Source organism: Perca fluviatilis, chromosome 8 (assembly GCF_010015445.1).
Source record: "Perca fluviatilis chromosome 8, GENO_Pfluv_1.0, whole genome shotgun sequence".
Classification (NCBI taxonomy): domain Eukaryota; kingdom Metazoa; phylum Chordata; class Actinopteri; order Perciformes; family Percidae; genus Perca; species Perca fluviatilis.
The window spans coordinates 3,027,391-3,046,133 of NC_053119.1; the positions used below are offsets into that span (position 1 = coordinate 3,027,391).

The 18,743-nt window shown below is 44.4% G+C and overlaps 1 pseudogene; it reads left to right on the plus strand.

Moving 5' to 3' along the window:
• The window catches only part of LOC120564162, a 56,818-nt pseudogene that overhangs the window by 32,969 nt on the left and 5,106 nt on the right, over positions 1–18,743 (plus strand).

Here is an 18,743-nt window from a genome sequence, read left to right on the forward strand (position 1 = left end):
TGGCCACGCCGGAGCCAAATCAATGCACTTTGCAAGTTTCCCCATCTGAATGCGAAACAAACTAATAGTTTCCTCCAAATTTTGTTCTTGTGCTTGTTTTGTTCTTGAATGAAAATCTATACATTGTTCCAATATACAGCATAGTTAAAGTACATGCCGTTGTTTGTTTTCTCACATTTAGTTTGGTTCTTTTCCAGATCGGCTCGTATTTCGGCAGCGAGTTGTTGTCGATGGACGTAGACGGCGACGGACTAACGGATGTGCTCTTAGTGGCAGCCCCCATGTTTTACAGCCAGGGCTGGGAGAGAGGGAAGGTCTACATCTACACCGTCACCCCTCAGGTACACCCAATGTTACTGCCGTAAGGTTGATGCTCACAGTGAGTTTAGCAGCTGAAAGCCTCTGAAGCTTCACTCTCATTGGCTGTCTGCAGAATCAATCACAATCAGCAGTTCTTCCATTTTTTGGGGGGGAAACAAAGAATGAAAACCTAATTTTGTTTGTTCCTAAGACTGTATAAATAATGTATGTAGCATCGTGACGTCACCCATTGGTTTGTGGACTGCTGTTTTGAAGCCGTGAGTTTGGCAATGACACGACTATGCCTGTGTTGTTTATGGTTACAATGGCGATGCGCTAAGCTAAACGCTAAACAGGGAAAGTTTCCGTATTTCAACCCTTCTGAAGCGAGTCATTCAGTATAGATTTACCAGCAGGTAAGCACAAACCTCCGGGGTACTGGCGCCATTTGTCTGCATGCACAGACAATCAAACTTCCCTAAAGCTAGCGCTGGTTAGCTAGCTTGGTTGGCAAAACTGTGAACAGAAAAAGACATTTTTAAGTGACCAAAATGTTCCAGTTAACTTTACTGAAGTGAAAACACACAGTGAAAGGGTCAAAGTTTAAGATGACAACACGGACAACAGCCAGAAACTAGTTGAGGTCTATTTTAATGTCCACAGTGTTAGCATGGTTAGCATTGCTAAGCCTCTGTCCTGATTGACAGGTCCTAAAGCATCCCCTGCTTTATCGTCTGATTTAAAATAAATGGGAGCATCATTTACTAAATGAACATCATGATGTGTTGAAGAAGACTTGAAACTAGTGATTGAGACCATAAACTCATTATGAAAATGTTTACTGAGGTAATAAATCAAGAGAGAACTAGGCTCATTTTCTCACAGACTTCTGTTTGGAGCCGGTGGAGTCGCCCCCTGCTGGAAGTTAGAGTGAATGCAGCTTTAAGGAGCTTCAGCATTGGCTTCACATTTCAGACCTGGAAGCTTAGTCTTTTATTTTCACAGTCTATGGTTTGGACAGGACACAGAGGAAATGGACATAAACTAATAGTGCGTTCCATTTACCTCGGAACTCGGAAGCCAAAGCTGGGAATGACCTTCACACCCGATTTGAATGCGTTCCATTTACAAGTCGTTTTTTTGTGAATACAAACAGCGTAACATGTCTACAGATAGAAGATGGAAAGGATTGCGTGTACGACTGATTTAGTGAGGCACAAATGACACAGAAGTGTTTATAACTGTATGTTATTACAGCTTTCACAACTGTTGATGAACAGCCATGTTGGATTTTTAGCTCGGGGTACTCGGTGGTTGCCCGAGTTCCGAGCTTGGAAATCCGAGGTCAGGGGGCGTGTTTCCGACTTTGACCTCGGCAAATCCGAGTTTCGGGTACAAATGGAACGCACTATTAACCAAACTTTCTCCCTCCAGACATCCTTCATCCTGCAGGGGGCGCTGGAGGTTTCCGACCGCTCTCAGAACTCCCGGCTTGGTTCTGCGTTGGCCCAGATACCCGACATGAACGGGGACGGGTTCAGGGAGCTCGTGGTGGGAGCACCGCTGGAGGATGGCCACCAAGGGGGCTCTACGTCTTTTATGGCCAGGACAAAACCATCAAACGCCAGTACAGACAGGTAACAGATCCAGAACCAGTTCAGCTAATAGAAGGAATCTGAGCAGAAAGATATAATAAATAATTTCTCTCTCTCTCTCTCTCTCTCTCTCTCTCTCTTTCCAGCGTGTGTCTGCAGCTGGCTTTTCTGCAGGTCTGCAGTATTTCGGTCAAAGTGTTCACGGTGTTTTGGACGTCAACGGAGACGGTCTTGTCGACCTCGCTGTGGGAACAATGGGAGCTGCCATCATTGTCTGGTCAGACCATCACACACACAAGAAAACTTGTTTTGTAGCTCAGATTCTTTGGCTTTTCCTCAAACGCTACCATGTGGTTCATATTTGTGGCTCAGACCTAGTCTCGCATTGCCAGATCTATCTCCACAGCACTGTGGAGTAAGGTCTGGCTACACCACATTTCTTTAAACCAATCACAATCGTCTTGGGCGGCGCTAAGCTCCGGACGCAGCAACGGTAAATCCGTCCGCTAAATAGTCTCACGAAGGAACTTGTTTTTGTGGAACATTTGTACCCCGTAAAAGAAAATGCCTCAAACAATATTAAATGAAGTTAACTGTTGACACAATACAATACCGTGAGTTATTTAAATTAGCTGATACATGGTTATGTATCAGATACAACATCATTACTTCGTCCACAGCAATCCCGCCAATCGGTCCCAAAACGTCCCAGTTAGAGAGGAAATGCCCTGAACATATTCTTTGTAAATCTTTACAATCATTCCCCGAAAGAACCAACAATTGCAGTGCGCTAAGCTAAATGCTAAAGAGGCAAAGTTATAGATTTTCAACCCTTCTGAAGCGAGTCATCCAGCAGAGATTTATCAGCGGGTAAACATGTACCTTTCGGATACTTGGTATACTACACTACTGGTAGCTAGCTAGCTTGGTGGGCAAAACCCTGAACAAGACAATTTTAGGACAACCAAGATGTTCCAATTAACTTTGATGTCTGTGGGTTTATATTAAGGGGGGCCGTTGTTGTCTTCCTCCCCACAATGTTATTACTGAACAAGTATAAACACCCTGGTGACGCCGTGCTTCCTCCCCCCAGGTCTCGAGGTGTGGTGCGGATTCAGGCCAAGCTGACCTTTGAGCCTGAGAAAATTAACATCTTTAACAAAGACTGTCGGCGAGGAGGGAAGGAGGTCACCTGCATGTCTGTGACCGTCTGTCTGAGTCTGGACTCCAGGACTAAGACCAGGACAAGGACTAATGTTGGTAGGTGGGAGACACACACACACACACACACACACACACACACACACACACACACACACACACACACACACACACACACACACACACACACACACACATTGTCACAGTAACTAGCAGGTTGAGTTCAGGTATGTTCTCACAAGTAGGTTGGGTACGAGCTAAAATAAATGTTACTGTGAAACATTAAATGTTACTATTGAGTATAATTTTCAATACTAAAATCAAGAGGAAATCAGGACTTGTCAGATCCTTGCGTGATTCACATAAATGTGACTGATGTGCAGACGTTAGCTGTAAGCTGTGTAACAGACGAACCATCTGTGTCTCTGTAAGTGTTTATGTTTTGTGCCAGTTGGTCAAGATTCAAAGATTTTTGCTGCTTTGTCCTTTTGTCATCATTTATTTATTTTTGAACATTTGCTTCAGGCAGAGATTGGTCTAAACAAAGCTGGGCGGTGGCATCAAATTGCCTAAATGTTCAGGCTAACATTTTAGCAGTTTAAAACAGTCTAATCAAAGAATACATCAACAAGGTCAAGTCCGACTTGATGCCCAAATGGGATAACCCAACCTGGGCAGAGTAGGCAACAGCTAAGGGGCCTCCAATAAGAGCCCCCTCTCTTACAGGTGTCAATAGGGACCTGAGTACCTTGTAGACCCATATATAAGATTAATTTAGTTTCCAAATGTTCCTATGTTTATGTGTCTATGTTACTGATGGGAACCACACATTTTACATTATACTAATAAAGCAAGAAACAAGTTGCGAAGTAACCAGTCAGTTAGTGTCCACCAACAGTTCTTTTAAGGATCCCTACAGAGATAGACCTTCATAGATAGATCTAAGGTGTTTCTCTCGCCTCGCCCTTTTTTTAACCTGGACCCTATGTTCCCATGTTTTTGTGTCTAAGTGACTGATGGAAGCAACAATCTTTGTAATTGGTCTAGTATTAAGCAAGACCGTAACGTGCACCTTCAATTTACATCCCAAAAAAAGTACCTGACTTGGCACTGATGGACTCATTATTATTATTCTAAGTGTCTGACAACATTATAGAAAGGATCCCTACAGTGATAGACATTTTTGTTAAACAGTAAGATCCTTTTAGTTTAACATAAAACAGCCCCAAAATCACCATCACCAAACCCGTGTGTAGAGCCTGGGTTAGGTTGTCAGAGAGGTGACTGAACAAACTCTTCTGCGATTGGTTGGCAGCAAACATTTGTTCACAATTTATTTCACATTTTATAGATAAATTAAGAGATTTAAAGGGTAACTCTTTTTGTTTTTCCACCTGCACCCTATTTTGCCATGTTTTTGTGTCTAAGTGACTGACTACAATCTTGGAAATTGGTCCAGTATTGTCCATAATTGTCCAGCAAGAACACTGCAGTCGTCAGTTTGCATCCACTGAAAGTTTTGTTTTTGCCGCTGACAGACTCAGTTTATTATTTTAAGTGTCTGACAACATTATGGGAAGGATCCCTACAGAGATAGACCTTTTAGTTAAAGAGTAAGATCCTTTTAGTTTAACATGAAACAGCTCCAAAATCGCCATCACGAAACTCAATTGTTGACCCTGGTGAGTTAATCGGTCTGTGTTTGTGCTGCACGATGTTTTAATTCCTTGTAGAGTATTGGAAGAGTTTTTCTCTCCTTTGTGAGCCTCATGGATGGATACGCTTCTTCAGTTATGCTCAAGTAGCTCCACTCGCCAGTACTTTGTTCTTTAGTTTCCCCCTTGAACGCCAAAGCAAACACGTTTCTCGTTTCCTGGTGACAGTGGTAAACAGCTGAACTTTGATGAGGAAAACATTACACAAACGTACCACAGATACACACCAGAGAACAAGCGTCAAAGCAGACAACTGAACTCAGATCTGGAACCCAGTGTGAAGGAAGGAGGTACAAAAGTTCACAGTGACAACATGGACCTAATCTGTGTTTGGTTTTGCTTCATTATGAGATCATGTTGGACTTGATTCCACTCAGCCAGTCATTTTGTGACTAGTCTCGCATTGCCAGACCTTCCTCCACAGCGCTGCGGAGGAAGGTCTGGCTAGTCCACACAACGTTCCTGGATGGGAGAAAAACGTGCTCTGGTTTATTGGCATTTCTTTAAACCAATCACAATCATCGTGGGGGGGGCTAAACTCTGGATGGAGCCACGGTGCCTCTGCTAAATAGTCTCAGGAAGGAACTTGTTTTGGTGGAACATGTGGACGTTCAAAAGTAGTTTTAGTCGTGCAACAGAAAATTCAGATTGGACAGGTAGTCTAGCTAGCTGTCTGGATTTACCCTGCAGAGATCTGAGGAGCAGTTAACCATAGTCCTCACAAATCCACCGGAGGTTAGAACGCCAACACAGAGACAGAGGAAGTTGGACAGACATCCGGCGGAATTTCCGGCGGCACCTAAACAATCCCGGAAGTGGAACGTTGTGGGAATAGACTACGTTGCAACCAACAGTTGCTCCTGAAAATAGCAGCTAATGTCGATGTGCCTTTGTGCACAGGACTGATCTATTAATCATTTTCAAATCAAAATTGCAACTTGAAAGAATGCGATAAGCTAAACGTGAAGACCGCGATTAATCGAATGTGCAATATTTAGTTAAATGTTTGGTATAACATTTGGTTTAGCATTTTTTATTCCTCTTTTTATTATGATATTTACTGTTTTTTCACAAGATAAATGTTGGAATAATTACATACATATCACAAATTGTTTACAGAAATGTCCTATTTTCAGGGGATATTTAATTACTTTATTTAACATGATGGTAGAAGGTGCTATACGTAGATGCTGCTGTTGAACTGAGGCATATCAGACATTTCAGTTTACAGGAAGGTACTGATATGTTTTTATTGGAATTGTTTTTATTATTCCAACTTTAGCTTTTGTGATAAATTATTACTTATTAAAAGAAAAACATATCTATGTTCTCGTCCTTGCATAAGAATAAGGAGCAGTTTTGATGGTGTCTCATGTTATAAAGTCCATGACATGTTTTATCTGTTACACAGTCAATATCACAATATCTGGTGGAAAAATTGCAATTACATTCCCCCCCACACACCCCAAATTGTTTAGCCCTAGTGCAATGCACTGAAGGTCCATGCTCAGCAGCAGGTTGTGGTTGGTTGTGCAGGTAAATGTTGAAAGATTCTGGATGAATAAAGGGTTTGATTCTACAGATTAGAACAGCTGTCCGCTCTTCCAGCTGCGTGGACGTTTGACTCACCCAGATGTTTGGTGTTTTCAACCAAACATCTGGGTGTGGAAAGTCTTGTCGTGGTCTTTTCCTCGCAGCAGAGATTCCCCACAGTGCTTTGTGTCGTCGTGTCTCTGTGTAATTGGCTGCAGATGTGCGGGGCAGGCTGCATGGAAAGCTCGGTAACATGCTAACGACAGCCAGCCGCCGTTAAAAACGGTGACACTCCTCCCTCCATCCATCCGTCACTTCATACCTTCCGTTCTTCTTTCTTTTCTCCTCATCTTCCCCCCACCCGATCATCTGGACCGGATTAAACACACACATGCATGCACACACGCCACATGGCTTTAAATGTACATGCTTCAGTGGACAGATAGAGGACAGGAACCATCGTCAACCAAATCCGAACCCTCTGTTTTAGTTTATTTATTTGAGTGCAGACGTGGCGTTTCTAACATGAACTTAAGCAGCTTACCTCAGCTCTCTGTGCACCCATAAATCAAAATGAGAATCAGCTCTGCAGTCACATTCAGCAACTGCATCCAGCTGCTAATAAGGAGCAGGAAACTTTACTAATCAATAACAGAAGACAAACTTATTGCCCAGTTTAAAAAGTAATAAGGAACACAAATGATTACATTACGTTTGACGTATATTTGGTTCTGTTTGTGGATTTTATTTGGATGTAAACAACTGAATTTACCCTGAAGTTTATCTGTTAACTCATCAGACAACACAGTGACTGCATGCAGATGGCCATGAGGTAGAAATGACAAAGGCCATAACCCTGATATTAGTTTTAGCAAAATGTTAGGATGCATTGCTGCACAGAGGACTGGGGATTTAGTCCGAGGGACATATGTTGATGGATAATCCCAGACTGTTTTGTGAACCATACCTACTACCTACTTGTGACATGTAGCCTGACAAGCCAGACCCACATCAAGATGTTGGGTCTGGGAACCCACCATTGGCAGGGCTCAAGCCGAGGGGCGGGATAAACGGTTGTCTTTCAAATTCCCTCTGCACGCAATAGGATAGCTCTACAACCAACCAGAGCAACGCTATATTATAGATTAAACTTTAAACTCTGAACACATCTTCCTTTTTTAAGAATGACTTCAGGTCCGTTCTTTGTTCTTTTATCAAAGAAAAGCTGAACTCCAAGTCTTACAGAGTTGCGGTCAAAGCCGATTCCAAAGACCGCTGTTCTCCAGCAGCAGCAGCCATCTTCTTTGTTTTCAAGTAGCAGGGAATTCACGCGGAACCATTGCAATTCTGCCGTCATTATGTTAAGTCTCGCCCACCGACTCTATACACGATGTGATTGGCCTGACCAGAATTTGGTTTTTCCAGCTCGCAAGACAACGGAGAGTTGCTAGACGACCCTGGCTGCAAATTACATTTGCAGCCGCTAGGGTGGTCTAGATTTCTAGGCTACCCAAGGACAACATGAGGCTTAAAAACAAGATTTATTAAAGACTGATGACTTTCTTATTCTTTTCTCTGTATCAGCTTCTGCTTCCTCTACAGAAGACAGAGCAATATGTGTCACTGCTGTTGCATCAGGGTGTCCGACCAGGGACTATACTTACGTCACCTCCTTTAAAAACGGTCAAATTCAGTCATAAAAATGAGAAGAATTGGAGGCAGAGACCAAATGATGTATATCAGAGTTACATGGTGCTTGGCTACGTAATCTTGAGTGCATTCACATCAACCATAGTCAATGGAAACACTTAATAATCATTCATGTTTTATTTTGCCAACTGTTCATAAATTCCCTTCAAACTTCCAACAACAGTTGGAAACACAAGAACAGCTAAACTAATAAGCTAAAGGTGACGTGACTTTGTTTCATTTAACCTGAAAGAGCTGTAAAGTTTGTTCTCGTTGTGTTTACAGTCTCACTGTGCTGCAAAAGACTGGATTGCTTTCAAGTTCAGTTCAGTCACTTTATTATCCCAGATGGGAAAACAATACAAAGACAAAGTAATAAAAATGTTTCCTGTACAGGCAATATACAGAACACAATTTTCACACATTACTACAGGAGCAATCTCTAAATTAAATTGTGCAAATTAAGCCGCGTTATTGCACATGGGACAAAGGGTTTTTACTATTGCTCTTGCACCGGGGTACTCTGAATCCACGGCCTGAGGGGAGTATTATTGCTTTGCCTCCGTTAAACTTTCTTCCTCTCTCTCTTCCCCCCGTCCCTGCAGCGGTTTGGTACAGCCTGGTGTTGGATGAGAGGCGTTTCCCCCCCCGAGCTGTTCTGGACGAGTCGGACCGACAGCAGCCGCGGAGTTTGTTTCTGCCGGTCGGAGGTCAACGCTGCCAACGCCTCGGCTTCTCCATCCAGGTCAGAACACCCCCCACCCCCATCACAAAGAACGCGCACAAAACAAAAATCATTAAAGTGCTCATATTATGCTCATTTTCAGGTTCATAATTGTATTTAGAAGTTGTACCAGAATAGGTGGTTTAATTTTCAAAAAACACTATATATTTGTTATACTACACATTGCTGCAGCTCCTCTTTTCACCCTGTGTGTTGAGCTCTCTGTTTTAGCTACAGAGTGAGGCATCTTACTTTTGTTCCATCTTTGTTGGGAGTCGCACATGCTCAGTACCTAGGTAAGGACTACTAGCCAGTCAGAAGCAGAGTATGAGGGCGAGCCCTGACAGTAACTAGGTAAGGACTACTAGCCAGTCAGAAGCAGAGTATGGGGGCGTGTCCTGACAGTAGCTAGGTAAGGACTACTAGCCAGTCAGAAGCAGAGTATGGGGGCGTGTCCTGACAGTACCTAGGTAAGGACTACTAGCCAGTCAGAAGCAGAGTATGAGGGCGTGCCCCAAGTAACCAAAGGGTTAAGTGAGTCCCAATCAGTGTGACTCCCTGAACACACAACCAACCATCACCGACACCATGGCGACCCTTTCTCTGAACAGGAGACGACTGATTACGGGCGTCCCATCGCAGTGTTTCTGGAGACGGGTTGAGGAGCCCAGATGAGGGGCCAGTGTTGGACCCCGACTGGCCCAGTGTCCTGAAGACCGAGGTGAGAGGTTGTCACCGTATTTACATCCAGCTGATGTCACATCTATCGCTCACAGTTGGGTTAGGGTTAAGCTCTATTAAGGAGTCAATAAATGAATAAATAAATAATAAATAGGGTCTAATGATTGTTAGGTTGCTTTCACACTATCCTGTACTCGGCGCAGCGCGGCGCAAAGCCCGACCCAAGTGTCTTTGCTAGTTTAAGACCGACGCAGTTGTCAGTTTCCCGTCCAATAGCAAATGCACCTGCGCCCATCTGTGGCCCATAGGCGTGCTGGTCTTACAGGGAGTTGTGTTCAGGTGCATTCTGGGCGTGCTGGTCTTACAGGGAGGTGTGTTCAGGTGCATTCTGGGCGTGCTGGTCTTACAGGGAGGTGTGTTCAGGTGCATTCTGGGCGTGCTGGTCTTACAGGGAGGTGTGTTCAGGTGCATTCTTGGCGTACTGGTCTTACAGGGAGGTGTGTTCAGGTGCATTCTGGGAGTATTGCTATCTTGAGGCAGCGTGAGGTGATCGCGCCATTGACCAACAAAAACCTGGTCTAAAGTCAATAACGCAGCATTTCATTGTTATTTTAACAGAGCATTAGTAAAATGCTCCTAGGCTACGATCGAAGCCCACTATGCTTGTATGCTTGTTACACACACAGGGACGCAGCAGCACGCGCGCACGCACACACACACATGCAGAAGATTACAAATAAAAACATTACGGTGCAAATCCTCCATCATAACAGCAATGCTCCAAGGTCCAAACGCGCCTGGCTTTTAAAGGGAATGGGAGATGATCTCTGATTGGTTGATTGCATGTTACGCCCAAAACACACCTCTGATTAATGAAGACACTAAGGACAACCCTTTAGAACCAGGCGCCCGGCGCACACAGACCCTTTTTTCCACCGTCAAACTAGCAAAAGTGGATTTGGACACGCCCTAAACACACCTGCGCCAGGCGCTTCACGCCGTAGTCCACATAAGCCCACCCACGACCTTTTCCTTAATTTAAGGGGCCGTGTTCATTTCACGGAATTCTGTGAGATCAGGTTAAGATTTTTCTAACTGCGTGAAGAACTAAGTCATATTTTAGGTTTTGCCTCATCAAAGAGAAATGAAATAATCTGTGTTTGTTGCCGTTTAGCTTCCCTTCTGGAACGGCTGTGAGCAGGAAGACGCCTGCGTCCCCGACCTCATCCTCCACAGCCACACTGACCTGCTGGATGTTGAGTGAGTGACGCCCGATCCTCACAAACACGTTTCATCATAATGCATTAATGTGTCTTCTTGTCGACCATGCAACTTTGAATTTTTCTGGGTCAAAATTTGGGTCACTATGGCTTTGGTCGGGTTTTTTTGACACTTTTGTCGCTTTTCCTGATGTTTTTGTCACTTTTCTTTCGACATTTGTCACATTTCCCAGCATTTTTTAAGCTTTTACGATGTTTTTGTCACTTTTTTCGATGCCTTTGTTGAGTTCTTCTGCACTTCATTTGAAGTTTTTGTTTTTTTCCCACGTTTTTCAAGCTTTTTTCACGACATTTTTGTCACTTTTTTCAAATTTCAATTGCTATAAAATTGAATAAAACACCCAAATTCAATGAAAGAAGTGAACTGATCATTTATTTTACTTTAAGAGCGTTGTATGCAACCATCCACGTTACTTTTCTTAGACAATTATGCTGAAAGAAACCCAAATGTTTGATATAGAAACTTTCGGAAAATGGGTCGGATTTGACCGGAGGACAACAGAAGGGTTAAAGAGCCCAGGTGATAGTTTGTGTGTTTTCTCCTGCAGGCAGTTCTGCAGCTGGAGGGACGGAGCCGCCTGGTCGCTCTGCAGCCACCCGCGGCCGGCCAATGGCTCACTGCGCGTGGTGGAGACCGGGCGGAGGAGGCTGGTGGTGTCTGCTCGCCTGGAGAATCAAGGAGAGAACGCCTACGGCGCCGCCATCCACATCTCCACCTCCTCCAACCTGCTCTTCTCCAGCCTCATAGTCAAGGTATTGAAACGTGCTGCAGTGCGTTGCGTTCTCAGCGAGTTCGTACAATATCCTATGTAATTACAGTGCCCGGGCTGCTCGGCTTCGTGACAGTCAAGTTTAGCAGGATCGTCAAATTAGTCGGCACCGAGTTTGGCAGAGAAGGCGTGTGTGCGTGTAGCGGTGTCTGGGGAGTGTGTGGTGAAGTTTCTTAGCGAAGAAATCAAGGTAATGCACAGCAGAGTTTGCAGTTTTGAGCACTGTATCGGGAAAAGTTGGAACCAGTTTTCAGTAGTTTTAGATGTAGAATGCAACAACGGACAGGAAACAAAACGACGGCGATCAGCCAGTTGATCACGTGAAAGCTCGGTTTAGCAGCCTTTATGGTTACATTTAGCCAAGAGAAGGTGACTGTAAGCTGAGTACAGAACAACGGGAGGGGTCAGTTGTGTCCACGGTCTTTACAGTTGAATTAAGCCGACAAAGGTGAGCATCACGAAGCGACAACGGTTAAGTTTAGACACCAAAACCACTAGTTAAGATTAGGAAAACGATTGTGGTTTGGGGTAAAACATTGATCAAAAAATAATTTGCTTCTCCCCGTTCACTACCGTTCATATTTATTTCCGAATTAACGTCCATCGGACGAGGAGAGACTTCGCCTCTCTATACGCACAATGTTGTTGGAAAAATGGTTCATGACTCATCAGGCTCCTCCCCTTCACCCACAGGACCAATCGGATATTCAGATTGAGTGCTACACCGAGGACAGACTGGCCAATCAGAGGAGCTGTAACATCAGTGCCCCCTTCATGAAGTCCCTGTCTCAGGTAGGTGCTGCTGCGCCTGAACGCCACGACAGATTATACTCCGCTGATCTAACCAATGATAATACAGCACCAGGGCGAGTGTAAGCTTCAGCAAGATTCCTGATTGGCCCATCTGAGCTTTCATTTTCTCAAAGGCAGAGCAGGATACCCAGGGCTCGGTTTAAACCTATCACCATTTCTAGCCACTGGGGGACCATAGGCAGGCTGGGGGAACTCATATTAATGTTAAAAAAAAACTCATAAAGTGACATTTTCATGCCATTGGACCTTTAAAAATGTTGATTTTGATGCGATCATAGTAGTGCTCCTAGCACTCCCATTCAAAAGGCCATTTGACCGAAAAACGAGAATACGGTCAATCTTAAAAGTGGCGTTTCCGTCCTAATTATGCTTTTAAACGAAAGTTTGACTCAGGTCCATTCCGATCACAAGATCTTTTGTAAAAAAACAAGTGTCAAATTTGATCCAAACCAAACCGAAGCCCTAATCTTGTTAAAAGCACCACTTCTGTGAATGTGTAAACTGGCGACATGTATCAAACTAACATCTAATGTATCAACAATCCACGCAACTAACTTTATTCACTCATAACCAAACGTAGTAGTAGATAACTTTATTGTCTCCGTGAGGCAGTTGGGTTTGCGGCACAGTCGCAAGGCACTTCATGACTGGACATCCGACATATGACACAAACATACATCAGACGTACAAAAGAGAATCTGGATCTGTTCTTGGTCAGGGGGGGACTACTAGATGGCAGTAGTTTAAAATGAGATGCCAGGGGGTGTGTGTGTAGTCACAAACGTTTGAGGCCAAGGACATCAAAATGAAGTTTTTGAACCTCATTATTAAATACAGAATGATGGAAAAACTCCCCGTTCCACTTCGCTGGCTACGGGCCTGGGTTCAGAGAGAGAGGATTATTAGGATAATTTCATCAAACATAGTACGTCAGACTTGCCAGGTAATTTGCTATGTTTGCGACCGCAGACAGACAGTAAAACAGGTGTTATTCAGACTAATGATAGTGATTAAACGGAGCTTGAATATGTTTCACACTGACAGCCGTGGACTGAAATCCTTCATTAGCCTAACGACCGTCCTGTAAACATGATGGCGGCCCTGCCCTGCGCTGTAAGGCCCGCCGAGGGCCGGCTGCACAGATGCCTGTGTGAATAAAGTCTAGTTTATTGGTGCAGATTATTGTGGGCTTCCTGTTAACGAGGCTGCGGCTGCCGGATACGTTGAGACGCAGCCAGAGGGATCAGCTTCAGTCTGACATGATCAGAGACACTAAAGGCTTCACATGTTGGGACCTGAAAACATTCAGAATATTTAAACTGATGAGACCTGATGGTAAACCAGATTTGAAAGTTTTTAGATATTTCTAACTGCCCTCTTTAAAAGTACAGATATGTACAGTAACTGAATGCAGTTATTTAAAGATGACATGTCATGAAACCTCACTTTTTCAGGGCTTGTATACATTTTGGTATCTTGGGTATCTACCGACAGTCCCAATTGGGTCAGCCCAATGGTCCCACAGCCCTATGTTCCCACAGCCCTATGGTCCCACAGCCCAATGGTCCCACAGCCCTATGTTCCCACAGCCCAATGGTCCCACAGCCATATGTTCCCACAGCCCACTGGTCCCACAGCCCACTGGTCCCACAGCTCTATGTTCCCACAGCCCACTGGTCCCACAGCCCTATGTTCCCACAGCTCTATGTTCCCACAGCCCTATGTTCCCACAGCCCAATGGTCCCACAGCCATATGTTCCCACAGCCCACTGGTCCCACAGCCCACTGGTCCCACAGCTCTATGTTCCCACAGCCCAATGGTCCCAAAGCCCTATGTTCCCACAGCCCTATGGTCCCACAGACCTATGTTCCCACACTTCTAGGACAATTTTAAAATTAGGTATTGTGTTCCTACATTTCCCTTAAATTTAAGCCCTATCCTCCCACAAAAAAATTTAGGGTTAGGGTTAGTGGGATAAAATCTGATGCACATTTATGAAAAAGGAAATTTGGGAACATAGCCTAATTTTGGAAAAAAATCGTAGAAATGTGGGAACATAGGCACGCTCCCGACCAAGCGGCAACTTTTGGGTCTGAAAAGTCTAGTCTATATCCACGACGTTCCACTTCCGGGATTGCTCCGGTGCTGCAGGAAAATCCGCCGGATGCGTGTATTGTTGACAATTTTCCGTCCCCTTCCTCTGTCTCTGCGTTGGCGTTCTAATCTCCGGTGGATTTGTGAGGACTATGGTTAACTGCTCCTCAGATCTCTGCAGGGTAAATCCAGACAGCTAGCTAGACTATCTGTCCAATCTGAGTTTTCTGTTGCAAGACTATTTAGCAGCAGCTCTGTGTGGAGTATCCAGACTAGAGTGCTGATCGGCCTGCAGTTTTCTGTCCGAGCCCGGCCCACCTCCGACAGGCATTAAGATATTTCTGTCTGAGCCCGACACAGTTAAAATCTCATTTTGTCTCATACTAATGACACATGTACATTTGTTTGTGTGGAAAGCTTTTATTAGGCAAGTGTAGGAAGGCATTCAGAAATGTCAACAGATATAAGCGCATCAGCGCACACGGGGCAACAAGCGCACGTTAACACAGGCTTGTGTGAGTGTGTGTGTTTGTGTGTGTGTGTGTGTGTGTGTGTGTGTGTGTGTGTGTGTGTGTGTGTGTGTGTGTGTGTGTGTGTGTGTGTGTGTGTGTGTGTGTCACAAAAGCGAACCTTTGCATGAAGTGAAACAGGCCCATTGGCCACCTACATAATAAGCTGTTTTAAATTCTTTTTTCTATGAGAAAATGAGCCTACTTCTCTCTTGATTTATTACCTCAGTAAACATTTTCATAATAGGTTTATGGTCTCAATCACTAGTTTCAAGTCTTCTTCAACACATCAATGATGCTCCCATTTATTTTAAAACAGACAATAAAGCATGGGATGCTTTAGGACCTGTCAATCAGGACAGAGGCTTAGCAATGCTAACCATGCTAACACTGTGGACATTAAAATAGACCTCAACTAGTTTCTGGATGTTGTCTGTGTTTTCATCTTAAACTTTGACCCTCTCACTGTGTGTTTTCACTTCAGCAAAGTTAACTGGGATACTTTGGTCACCTGAAAATGTCTTGTTCAGCGTTCTGTAGCACTTAGTCAACCAAAGCTAGCTTGCTAGCAATAGCGTTAGCTGGTAACTTAAGGGAAAGATTGCCGATTTTCAACCCGCTCTGTGTTCTGCCACCCAGAGGCCAATGTACACCTGATCCGTCTCCTTTAATTAGAGAACATCAGAGAGAAAAATATCAGTTTCAATCCCAGAGTTTTATTTTGAAAAGCCACTTGCTCTCTTCCTGTCCAGGTGTCTTTCCGCCTCGAGTTTGAGTTCAGCCGCTCCGTCTTTTTGGATCATGTCCAGGTCACCATGGCGGCCAGCAGGTGAGACAGCTGATTTCACTCTTAGTTTTGTTACGAGCAGTTTGAAAGGAGAAAGTGAGTCTTTTTGCAAGTTCTCATTAAAAGCCAACTTTCACTTTGTGTTGTTGATGAATTGACGTTTCCAACTTTTAAAAGACAGTTTGGATGTATGAGAAGGTTGTAAGGGAGTGAGGGGAGATTTGTAATCACGCCACATTTGGCTTATTCTTCCTCACCTTACCTCCTGCTTTGCTCCTGTCATAACTACTACGGCCACTAGAGGGCGCCGTCACTAGAAAGGGACAGTCTCCTTTAAAATGTGTTTGGGGGTTTAATAATCAGGTTAGGGTTCCTCACAAGTATAGAAGTACAAATGTGTGTTTCTGTGTGTACATGTGTTTTCACAGCTCCCACAAGGTAAAGCATTTATTTTAGGGTCCAGACTTGATTTCTATTAATGTGAGGACTAAGAGTCCCGGGAGATAAAATTTTCCTCACAAGTCTGTCTGTCTGTCTCTGTCTCTGTCTGTCTGTCTGTCTGTCTGTCTGTCTGTCTGTCTGTCTGTCTGTCTGCCTGTCTCTCTGTCTCTGTGTCTATATATCTGTCTGTCTGTCTGTCTTTTTGTCTGCCTGTCTCTCTGTCTGTCTTTCTCTCTGTCTATATATCTGTCTGTCTGTCTGTTATTCAGTGAGGGAGAGGATGGTTACCCCGACGACAACATCAATGACATCTTACTCCCTCTGAAGTACCAAACGGACCTCCTCTTCACCAGGTGACTGACAGTTACATCACATAAAATTATAATATGATGCACCAGGTGAACAGATTCTGTCCATACATCCTAGTCAGGACACATTAGGAAATAAATGAAAATCTAATTACAACAATGATTTATCACCAGGGCTCAGGTTGTTTTGGGTGAAGTCTGAGAGACAAACTCTTCTTCTCTCCTCCTCTCAGAGACCCGAACACTCCTCGTTTTGAGATCAGAGCAGACTCTTCCTCCTCCTCCTCCTCTTCCTCTTCGTCCTGGGACCAACCAGACAGCAGCTCTACCTCCTTCAACCTCACTTACTACGTGAGTTCAACAATCCCAATCACTGAACTGTCCAGGGCAGTTAGAGGAAGGCACCTTTCTACACTGTAGACCAGTGTTTCTCAAATGGGGGTACTTGTCCCCCTAGGGGTACTTTGGAGGACTGCAGGGGGTACGTGTCCCCCTAGGGCAGGGGTGTCAGAGGGCCACACTGGAAAATGAGAATCACATCGAGGGCCAGACATGTAGAGATTATTGACATAATAATATATATAAATATTTTGACTGTATTATTGCCTCATATACTGTAGTCTTCTCACTTACATTTTGGGCCTTATAAAAAAAGAAGTTCCTCAGCCAGAAAAAAAGCGACAAAACTAGGTGGGCATAAATTTATTGTGAACCTAAATTGAAATGCGGGCCGGATCAAAACCTGCGAGGGGCCGGATTTGGCCCTCGGGCCTTGAGTTTGACACATGTGCCCTAGGGGTACTCTGAAGGACTGCAGGGGGTACGTGTCCTGCTAGGGGTACTCTGAAGGACTGCAGGGGGTACGTGTCGCCCTAGGGGTACTCTGAAGGACTGCAGGGGGTACGTGTCCCCCTTGTGGTACTCTGGAGGACTGCAGGGGGTATGTGACATTTTTTGCAAAATGTTTTTCAGTTACAAGGCTGTAGTTACTTCTACTGTCTTTTTTTCGTCAAAATTGTCGCTTATTTGAATTTTTTGTCCCTTTTGTCGCACTGGTGTTGCCTGTTTTTTTTTTAGACGTTTTTCTTACTATTTTCGACCTATTCTCACCTTATTTGCTTCTTTCTACCGTCTTTTTCCAAGTTTTTGCCTCCTTTTCTCATCAGAGCCGTGCGCTTACATCATTAAAATAGGACCCCTAGTGTGTTTGTGTCGCGTTAGTTCACTATGACGACCACGCATGAGGGGTACTAAATCTGCAATGGAAGAAGGAGGACGGGGCACCGCGGTCCAGTAGAGCAGAGCTGGTACTAGCAGTGGGTAAGCGCCATTTTTGACTTTGCATGCAGATCCAGAACCTGGGCCTGTTCTCGGTGCAGGACGTCCTGTTCAGGGCTGACATCTGGGCCGTGACCGGGCGGGGGAACCAGCTGCTGAACATCACAGACTACAGCATCGAGCAGGTACAAGAGGGGAAACCTTTAAATGCATTTTCATAAATTCATGCAGGTAAAGTTGTCTTGATGCAAAAACAGCAAAAAGCATAAAAAGAATACAACATAACGCAAGAGAAAATAATTTATTTCACTTCAATTACAACAGAAAACACCATTTTAACCATGTTTCAAAGGGCAGAAGAATGACATGATTTACACAGACAATATAAAGATTACTTTATTTATTTATTTCGTTGCAGGTGGCTGGGTCTCACTGCTCGCTGCCTCGGCCCAGAACAACCAATCAGGTGACAGCTGAGGACCTGTCTCACCTGTCGCAGCTGGTAAGAACAGATCTTTCATCCAGGAAGGCCGAGAGACATCCAGACATCAGACTTAAAGACAGCTGTGTTCTTCTGTTTGTGTGTGTGTGTGTGTGTGTGTGTGTGTGTGTGTGTGTGTGGTGTGTGTGTTTGTGTGTGTTTGTGTGTGTCTGTCTGTCTGTCTGTGTTTGTGTGTGTCTGTGTGTGTCTATGTGAGTCTGTGTGTGTGTGCGTGTGTGTGTCTCTGTGTCTGTGTGTGTGTCTCTCTGTATATGTGTGTGTGTCTGTGTGTGTGTGTGTGTTTCTGTGTGTGTGTGTGTGTGTGTGTGTGTGTGTGTGTAGAACCACAGTAACAGTGGCAGTGTGGAGCTCCAGTGCAGACTGAAGCTGCCTCCCTCCAGACAGCTGAAGCTGACACTCAGAGGACGACTCCAGCTTCCTGCTCTGCTCGCTGTGAGTCCCTTTCTAACAGATCTCCACGTTTACACTTTCTGAGAAATTATATTCAACAACAAGTGTTTAAAGTGTTTCTCTGTGGCTCACATTCATCCTCGATACTTTACATCTGTAGTCTTCTGTGTGC